The 9,686-nt window shown below is 45.8% G+C and overlaps 2 long non-coding RNA genes across 2 annotated transcripts; both read right to left on the bottom strand.

Moving 5' to 3' along the window:
- Positions 1 to 395: 395 nt before the first annotated feature.
- On the bottom strand, positions 396 to 8,909 carry LOC130520817 (uncharacterized). The gene is made up of 3 exons (XR_008949065.1): positions 2,218 to 8,909; positions 553 to 627; positions 396 to 472 (listed from the first exon to the last, which is right to left on the bottom strand). It is a non-coding gene; the product is annotated as an uncharacterized LOC130520817 (long non-coding RNA).
- On the bottom strand, positions 1,874 to 2,211 carry LOC130520818 (uncharacterized). The gene is made up of 2 exons (XR_008949066.1): positions 2,038 to 2,211; positions 1,874 to 1,957 (listed from the first exon to the last, which is right to left on the bottom strand). It is a non-coding gene; the product is annotated as an uncharacterized LOC130520818 (long non-coding RNA).
- Positions 8,910 to 9,686: the final 777 nt, after the last annotated feature.

Here is a 9,686-nt window from a genome sequence, read left to right as displayed (position 1 = left end):
ATGACGTGCAATTTATGTTTGTATATGTTTGATGCATGCTGCATGTTATTGTGTAACTCGTAATATAAAAAGGATTGTTGATGTAAAGTTTTGGATGCCGCTCCCTGAGATTGACTTAAGAGCGCATGCGCAGCGTCAGGCCAGGTGAGCTGCATTAGATACGGGAGCACAACGTTTTCTTACCGTCACGTTATGTGAGCTGTAATCTTTTGGAATTCATATAAAGACTCTTAAAATGGAATTACATCTCATGTCATGCGAGTGAAGAATTACTGTGTCTGCAGCTTAAAAATGGTACGTTAATGAGGATGGAGTGCCATTACACCATTACAGATATTCAAAGCGAAAGTGATGAAATTCACCATCATCAAAGTAAATGAGGCTTCAATCAAACTGTAATCTGGGTTTTATTGTTGCAGATTCACCACTTCTTCAACCTCCTCCTCTCTGGTTGCGTCCTTTCTTCACAATTCTGTGATGGGACATTAAAACTCTGTCAGTTCCTCCTGAGCAGACAGAGGAACTCATCATGGGGAGGAACCTTCTCCTCACCTCCACAGTTCTTCAGTACTCCACACCCCGATGGCGTAACACATTTGGACCCGGTTCAGATCAAATTACAGTAAACTGAAAACAGAAAATTCCAGTAACAATCATGTCAGCGTGTCTGCGCTGGTCCCACATGGTCCCACAATCGGGCGGGAGAAGAACCTGGTCCAGAACATTTGACCTGCGACACTCATCTACACATCTATACATTTATATATCTACTTCTACTCATCTATAAATCTACTAATCTATACATCTACAATTCAATTCAATTCAGTTCAATCTTTATTTATATGGCACTTTTCATACACTGGGCAGCACAAAGTGCCTCACAGAGGATAAAAACAAAGAGTAACAAGAGAATCAAGAAAAAGGACACACACAGATACACACACACGCACAGATACACACACAGATACACACACACACACACATACACACACAAACAAGCTGAGACATGGCTGGGCACCGAGACCTGAGGCGAAGGAGACGCCACCTTTGGAGGCCCACCAGGCCGAGGGAGGTCACGGTCCGTGACCACAGGTGGTACCGCCACAAAGACCAGCCCGACCCGGACAGACCGGAGGCTCCACACCAAGGCACAGAGCCCCCTAACCCCCCAGGCCAGAGCTGTCCACGGGACAGCACCCCCAGTGGTAGACCGGAAATATCTCCCAGCCTGGCAGGCCCCCATGAGGAAACACCATGAGGAAACACCATGAGGAACACCATGAGAAAACACTGGAGCTAAAACTGAGGACTAAAACAGTAAAGTAAATGGGTAAAAGAATATAAAAATAAAAGCTAAAAACTGAGAAACTAAGAACTGAGGGAGTAAAACAGTCAAGTTAACTGAGAAAGCAATTGAGGATAAACTGCACAGGCTACTTGGCACCGGAAGAGGAACGTTGGCTCAAATCACAACTCTAATGAGGGAAGTTCACAGTCCGAGCACTGAAGCTGGTAATCTGCCAACAGTGCAAGAAATAATGCAGGATAAGTTCAACGCCAGTGTGCTGGACTTTAGGGAGATAAATAGGCAAATAGGAGGTCTTTTGTCTGAAGAAGAGAAGGAGGCTGATATTAAGAACTGGTTTGAGCCCAAAATGATGGTCATCAGTGAGTTTACTGAAGAAACTGAAAAATGGATGGAGCAGGAGATTTCAAGCTTCCGCCCCACAGACCAAGAAGAGGAAGAGATTGGGCCTGAAGATGGTGTATCACAAGTGGGGATAAATTCCAACCAGCCTATAAACAAGAATGGTTCCGATATTCAAAGCGAAAGTGATGAAATTCACCATCATCAAAGAAAATGAGGCTTCAATCAAACTGTAATCTGGGTTTTATTGTTGCAGATTCACCACTTCTTCAACCTCCTCCTCTCTGGTTGCGTCGTTTCTTCACAATTCTGTGATGGGACATTAAAACTCTGTCAGTTCCTCCTGAGCAGACAGAGGAACTCATCATGGGGAGGAACCTTCTCCTCACCTCCACAGTTCTTCAGTACTCCACACCCCGATGGCGTAACACATTTGGACCCGGTTCAGATCAGATTACAGTAAACAGAAAATTCCAGTAACAATCATGTCAGCGTGTCTGCGCCGGTCCCACGTGTAATAAAACATCTATAACAGGACAGATCAGCAAAGCCAGGATTGAGCTGCTCACCTGTCCGAATTAGTAATGACTGGTCCCAGTTTAGCCTCAGGGGTCAGATAACAGGTGGATCCTCCTGCGGGGTCGAGTTAGGATGGAATCATCTGCAGGAACAGAAACAATCGGGCGGGAGAAGAACCTGGTCCAGAACATTTGACCTGCGACACTCATCTACACATCTATACATTTATATATCTACTTCTACTCATCTATAATCTACTAATCTATACATCTACAATTCAATTCAATTCAGTTCAATCTTTATTTATATGGCACTTTTCATACACTGGGCAGCACAAAGTGCCTCACAGAGGATCAAAACAACAAAGAGTAACAAGAGAATCAAGAAAAAGGACACACACAGATACACACACACGCACAGATACACACACAGATACACACACTTAAACACACACACCCACACACACAAACAAGCTGAGACATGGCTGGGCACCGAGACCTGAGGCGAAGGAGACGCCACCTTTGGAGGCCCACCAGGCCGAGGGAGGTCACGGTCCGTGGCCACAGGTGGTACCGCCACAAAGACCAGCCCGACCCGGACAGACCGGAGGCTCCACACCAAGGCACAGAGCCCCCTAACCCCCCAGGCCAGAGCTGTCCACGGGACAGCACCCCCAGTGGTAGACCGGAAACATCTTCCAGCCTGGCAGGCCCCCATGAGGAAACACCATGAGGAAACACCATGAGGAAACACCATGAGGAAACACTGGAGCTAAAAACTGAAGGACTGAAACAGTAAATGGGATAAAAGGTGTAAAGCTAAAAACTGAGAAACTAAGAACTGAGGGAGTAAAACAGTCAAGTTAACTGAGAAAGCAATTGAGGATAAACTGCACAGGCTACTTGGCACCGGAAGAGGAACGTTGGCTCGAATCACAACTCTAATGAGGGAAGTTCACAGTCCGAGCACTGAAGCTGGTAATCTGCCAACAGTGCAAGAAATAATGCAGGATAAGTTCAACGCCAGTGTGCTGGACTTTAGGGAGATAAATAGGCAAATAGGAGGTCTTTTGTCTGAAGAAGAGAAGGAGGCTGTTATTAGGAACTGGTTTGAGCCCAAAATGATGGTCATCAGTGAGTTTACTGAAGAAACTGAAAAATGGATGGAGCAGGAGATTTCAAGCTTCCGCCCCACAGACCAAGAAGAGGAAGTAGAGGAAGAGATTGGGCCTGAAGATAGTGTATCACAAGTGGGGATAAATTCCAACCAGCCTATAAACAAGAATGGTTCACGTGCGGTGCGTTCAACTGTCATGTCTACTCATTCATCAGTTTGTGCTCTTGAAGAAGCCAAGCTCTGTGGTTTAGTGGAACGTGGTGTAGTTTTGCAAAAGAAACATGAGCTGGAAATGGAGGAAGCGCGTATTAAGGCTGCAAAAGAGAGACTGGAACTAGATGCAGTCTAAAGTAATCTCGGATCCACTTTTTGGTGACCTACAGGGCAAAAACACATCTACGGCAGGAAAAGGCAAAGAAAATGAGAAAGTGGTCAAGAGTGGATCAAAAGGAAGTAGCTTCGCAACTAATATGACAACAGGAAAGAAGAGTGCAGCTACAACACCGAAACAAAGAAACTCAGCCAAAACAGGAAATGCTTTTGAAACACCATGTTTGTTTTGTCAGGGGAATCACACATTGGAATCTTGTAGCAAGATCAAGGACGTACCAAACAAGGAACGTCTTGATGTATTGAAAACGAAGGGACTGTGTTTCGGGTGTTTAAGACGGGGGCATATTAGCCAGAACTGTAAGAAGAAAATAACATGTAAACAGTGTTCACGGAGACACCCAGACATTCTTCATCAGAATGAGGAGACTGGGAACACCACATCTGAGACCAATCAGGGTAATACTCAGAATAAAGAGATGTCTGTAGTTCCAGGTTCAGCCAAGCAAGAGGTGTGTGGATAAATGTGTGTGCAGAAATTACAGTAAGAACTTGTTGTTTTCTTCCAAAATTATAGCTCTGGACATCTGAGCTTTGCTTGCTCTGCCGTTAACGCTTGGCAGTTGACATAACTGGAAATAGAAGCGAGGATCTTGCCCAGCGGACCATGCCCAGGCCAAGAAACCCCAGCACCCTCCTACTAGACCACTGGGATTTAGGGTTTTATTCTGGCTTAAGTCAACTTCAACTATAAGGCCCGCAGATGTCCCCTTTACTGAGAATAGTGGTCGTTGGTGTCTGGCGGCCTTGGACGTTGAGTAGGAGGACCAGTCTTGTCCTGGTGGGTCCGCTGTCAGTGTTCCCCAGCTGGTGTCCAGCTGATCATTGGTCAAGTATCAAGGATAATTGTTCCCGTATTGTACTGCGTTCTCTCCCCCCCTCTGCAGTCCTGTCCATGGGAAAAGAACTGTGGTCTTGTTGTTGGAAGCTACACATATCCGTAGAATAGAGGAGTGAGCTGTGCCATTGCTGCACTGAGTACGATCTGTGACTCCTCCGGTGTTGCGTTTTTCTCGTTGGGCTGTCGGTGGGGTCCCCTCCTCTCCTCGTCCCTCGCTGGTTGGTGAGAGCTCTGTGAATGGGGCTGCTCCCAGAAGCAGCAGGATTGCTCCCAGGACCACCTGAACCAGACCCATGCTAAAAATTGAGAGTGGTTCTGCTGATTTCTTCACCTGGTTGAGACGGGTCTGGCAGGGGTTCGATGGCCTTGGAGTGACTTTTGTGGATCCAAGATGGTCTCTCAGCGATCTTTACTGCAGTAGGAGTGGTCAGGAGAACCTGGTAGGGCCCCTCCCAGCGCGGAGAGCTCCAGTTCTTCCTTTGCAGGACCTTGATCAGGACCCAGTCACCAGGCTTGAGGTTCGTCTGTGGGACAGAAGCAGAGGTTATCGGCAGACTACTAGACATTTGAGCTTCTTTGCTATTTAGCAGTTTTCTCATCCACTCTGCTAGGGTGGTCTCATGGTTGGCTTTTGATATTTATATTATTGAAGAGGGAAAGGTCGGCCATGCACTGCATCTCGAACGGTGTTAGCCCCGATTGTGTAGGGGTAATCCTCATCCAGAGCTTTACCAGAGATAGACAGTCTGGCCATGCTCTCCCTGTTTCTTCCATGGTTTTTTTCTTCAGTCTGTTCTTTATGGTTCCATTTGTCCTTTCTACTAGTCCTGCACTCTGGGGGTGGTATGCACAGTGATTTTTCAGCTTGAACCCCAGCGTTGTGGAGCAAAGGTTCATCACTTCATTCACAAAATGGCTTCCATTGTCTGATCTTACGGTCTGTGGTATGCCATAGGTAGGAATGTAATGTTTGCAAAGGCTTTTCGCCACTGTGATTGCATCATTGCGTTTTGCAGGATAGATTTCTACCCATTTGGAAAATGTATCTATTATCACTAGGCAATACTTGCATCCTTGTGATAATGATAGTTCAATAAAAATCCATCTTTATTTCCTGGAATGGATGTTGTGGTGCAGGAAACTTGCCTCTCGTTGGTCTCATGTTTCCTTGTGCATTGTGTTTGCAACAGATTATGCATGATCTGCAATAGTTTTGAGCAACATCTGAACACTTGATGGTGTAGAAGTGTTGGTTGACTCTATGTACCATCCCTCCTCTTGAGACATGGGTCAGCCCATGGCTCACTAATGCTGCTGTTTTGTACAGGCTTTTTGGAAGGATCGGTTTGCCGTCAATTTTATAGAGGCCATCACTTTTCTGAGCTCCTCTATTTATCCACTGTTTCAGTTCTGCATGTGACACTGAACCTTGTGAGTCGTTCAAAATGTCTAAGTCTACTAGAAACACCTCTGCGCTTCACACTTATTTAGGTCCTTTTGCAGCCCTCTTTGCGGTTTGGTCCGCAAAGTTGTTTCCTCTTTTTGGTGTGCACGACATTTGCAAACTGCTAGTGCAGAAGGAAGCTGGGCTGCATCCAGCAGTCGCTGCAGAAGTGCTACATGTGTAAGGGTTTGACCTTGTGACCTCTGGAACCCTCTGTTTTGCCATATCTTTGCAAAATGGTGTATTGCTCCAAAAACATACTGACTGTCTGTAAATAGTTAGTTCCTGTCCTTCATACCTCTGGCATGCTCTCAGAACTGCAGACAGTTCTGCCACTTGTGCTGAGAAGGAAGATGGAAGTGCTTTAGCTTCTAACACTGCATCTGACGTGGTTACAGCATAGCCTACTCGGTTCCGCCCTTTCTCGTCTTTTGAGGCGGAGCCATCAACAAACGCTACTGTTGAGTGCTGTAATGGGCTCTGAGAAATGTCAGACCTTGGTTTTGTTTCAATTGCTGTTTTGCAAAAGTGTGGTTCTCCATCTTCTGGAGAAGGGACCAGAGTTCCAGGGTTCAAAGGTCCACATTTCTGCAACGTGATGTTGGGTTGTGACAACAACAGTGAGGCCAGATTTAAGTGTCTCGCATGTGTCAAAAAGGGGAGTGAGGTCTGGAACAGTATCAGTGAAACCGAACGTGGGACTTTCAGTGTGAGTGGCTCAGCACTAGTTCAGCTGACGTTTTCACAGCTTCTGCTGCAGCAGCACAGGCCTGTAAGCAGAGCGGGAATCCTCCTGCTACTGGGTCCAGTCTTTTGGTGTAAAATGCCAACGGCCCATCTCGATCCCCAAACATTTCTTATCTGGTGTGAGTGAGTTTAACAAATTGTGTGGATTTGGAACATCTGGTACTGCATGTTACACAAGTTACCAATGGCAACCTTGTTAGAAAAGATTGGTTTTCTTTTCTCTGCAGTAGTTAGTGGGAAAAAAACTGATCCCAGTTGCTGCAGGCATCATTAGGGTTAATTTTCATCATTAGCTCAATAATACAATTTGGAGGCACCATGCTTGGTGTAGTTCTGAGAATTGGTCTGGGGGCTAAACACACTACACAGTCCGCTTTAAAAGCATTTGCTGCTTGTTCTGCCAGTTGTTCACATCTGCAGAAATTCCAGTAAGAACTTGGAACAAATCATCTGTTGGATGTGTTTTCTTCCAAAATTATAGCTCTGGACATCTGAGCTTTGCTTGCTCTGCCGTTAACGCTTGGCAGTTCTGCTGATTTCTTCACCTGGTTGAGACGGGTCTGGCAGGGGTTCGATGGCCTTGGAGTGACTTTTGTGGATCCAAGATGGTCTCTCAGCGATCTTTACTGCAGTAGGAGTGGTCAGGAGAACCTGGTAGGGCCCCTCCCAGCACGGAGAGCTCCAGTTCTTCCTTTGCAGGACCTTGATCAGGACCCAGTCACCAGGCTTGAGGTTCGTCTGTGGGACAGAAGCAGAGGTTATCGGCAGACTACTAGACATTTGAGCTTCTTTGCTATTTAGCAGTTTTCTCATCCACTCTGCTAGGGTGGTCTCATGGTTTGCTTTTGATATTTATATTATTGAAGAGGGAAAGGTCGGCCATGCACTGCATCTCGAACGGTGTTAGCCCCGATTGTGTAGGGGTAATCCTCATCCAGAGCTTTACCAGAGATAGACAGTCTGGCCATGCTCTCCCTGTTTCTTCCATGGTTTTCTTCAGTCTGTTCTTTATGGTTCCATTTGTCCTTTCTACTAGTCCTGCACTCTGGGGGTGGTATGCACAGTGATTTTTCAGCTTGAACCCCAGCGTTGTGGAGCAAAGGTTCATCACTTCATTCACAAAATGGCTTCCATTGTCTGATCTTACGGTCTGAGGTATGCCATAGGTAGGAATGTAATGTTTGCAAAGGCTTTTCGCCACTGTGATTGCATCATTGCGTTTTTTGCAGGATAGATTTCTACCCATTTGGAAAATGTATCTATTATCACTAGTGTTAGATCCATTATGTTAAAGTTATCTCTTATTTGCTTTTACCTTGTTATACTCCTTATTCTTGCCATAGTGTTTCTCATTACTTAATGCTTCTAATATTTGCTAACGCTTAAGGTTCGTGATGCTTAGTATGTCACCTCGAATTTCTCTGGTCGAGGGCAACAGAATGCGGCGGCGGCTGTTGGAGAAGTGGCATTGACTGGAGACAGAGCTGCAGGGCCGAACCCAGGAGATGTTCTCTTAATCTGTCTGATATAGAAGAATGTGCTGTTTGCGAGATAAGCTAATCAAATCAGTGAAGGACTTCTGTAACTAGGAACCTCCTAATTCCAATAAAAGAAGGATGGCGGGAGGTGTGCGTCAGAACGTGTTGGAGATCTGTAACTGAGCACATCTCCCCGTTCTCCTTGCAAGTAAAATTCAAACTGTTGTCTTTGCCTCATTTGTGTTTCTCGTGTTTCAGGTTGTTTGAACCTAACAACTAGGCAATACTTGCATCCTTGTGATAATGATAGTTCAATAAAATCCATCTTTATTTCTTGGAATGGATGTTGTGGTGCAGGAAACTTGCCTCTCGTTGGTCTCATGTTTCCTTGTGCATTGTGTTTGCAACAGATTATGCATGATCTGCAATAGTTTTGAGCAAAATCTGAACACTTGATGGTGTAGAAGTGTTGGTTGACTCTATGTACCATCCCTCCTCTTGAGACATGGGTCAGCCCATGGCTCACTAATGCTGCTGTTTTGTACAGGCTTTTTGGAAGGATCGGTTTGCCGTCAATTTTCTAGAGGCCATCACTTTTCTGAGCTCCTCTATTTATCCACTGTTTCAGTTCTGCGTGTGACACTGAACCTTGTGAGTCGTTCAAAATGTCTAAGTCTACTAGAAACACCTCTGCGCTTCACACTTATTTAGGTCCTTTTGCAGCCCTCTTTGTGGTTTGGTCCGCAAAGTGTTTCCTCTTTTTGGTGTGTGCACGACATCTGCAAACTGCTAGTGCAGAAGGAAGCTGGGCTGCATCCAGCAGTCGCTGCAGAAGTGCTACATGTGTAAGGGTTTGACCTTGTGACCTCTGGAACCCTCTGTTTTGCCATATCTTTGCAAAATGGTGTATTGCTCCAAAAACATACTGACTGTCAGTGTAAATAGTTAGTTCCTATCCTTCATACCTCTGGCATGCTCTCAGAACTGCAGACAGTTCTGCCACTTGTGCTGAGCAGGAAGATGGAAGTGCTTTAGCTTCTAACACTGCATCTGACGTGGTTACAGCATAGCCTACTCGGTTCCGCCCTTTCTCGTCTTTTGAGGCGGAGCCATCAACAAACGCTACTGTTGAGTGCTGTAATGGGCTCTGAGAAATGTCAGACTTTGGTTCCAGGGTTCAAAGGTCCACATTTCTGCAACGTGATGTTGGGTTGTGACAACAACAGTGAGGCCAGATTTAAGTGTCTCGCATGTGTCAAAAAGGGGAGTGAGGTCTGGAACAGTATCAGTGAAACCGAACGTGGGACTTTCAGTGTGAGTGGCTCAGCACTAGTTCAGCTGACGTTTTCACAGCTTCTGCTGCAGCAGCACAGGCCTGTAAGCAGAGCGGGAATCCTCCTGCTACTGGGTCCAGTCTTTTGGTGTAAAATGCCAACGGCCCGTCTCGATCCCCAAACATTTCTTATCTGGTGTGAGTGAGTTTAACAAATTGTGTGGATTTGG

The sequence above is a fragment of the Takifugu flavidus genome, unplaced genomic scaffold (genome assembly GCF_003711565.1).
Source record: "Takifugu flavidus isolate HTHZ2018 unplaced genomic scaffold, ASM371156v2 ctg541, whole genome shotgun sequence".
NCBI lineage: Eukaryota > Metazoa > Chordata > Actinopteri > Tetraodontiformes > Tetraodontidae > Takifugu > Takifugu flavidus.
The sequence above is the reverse complement of the archived record's forward strand: the minus strand, read 5'-3'. Positions and strand labels throughout refer to the sequence as shown.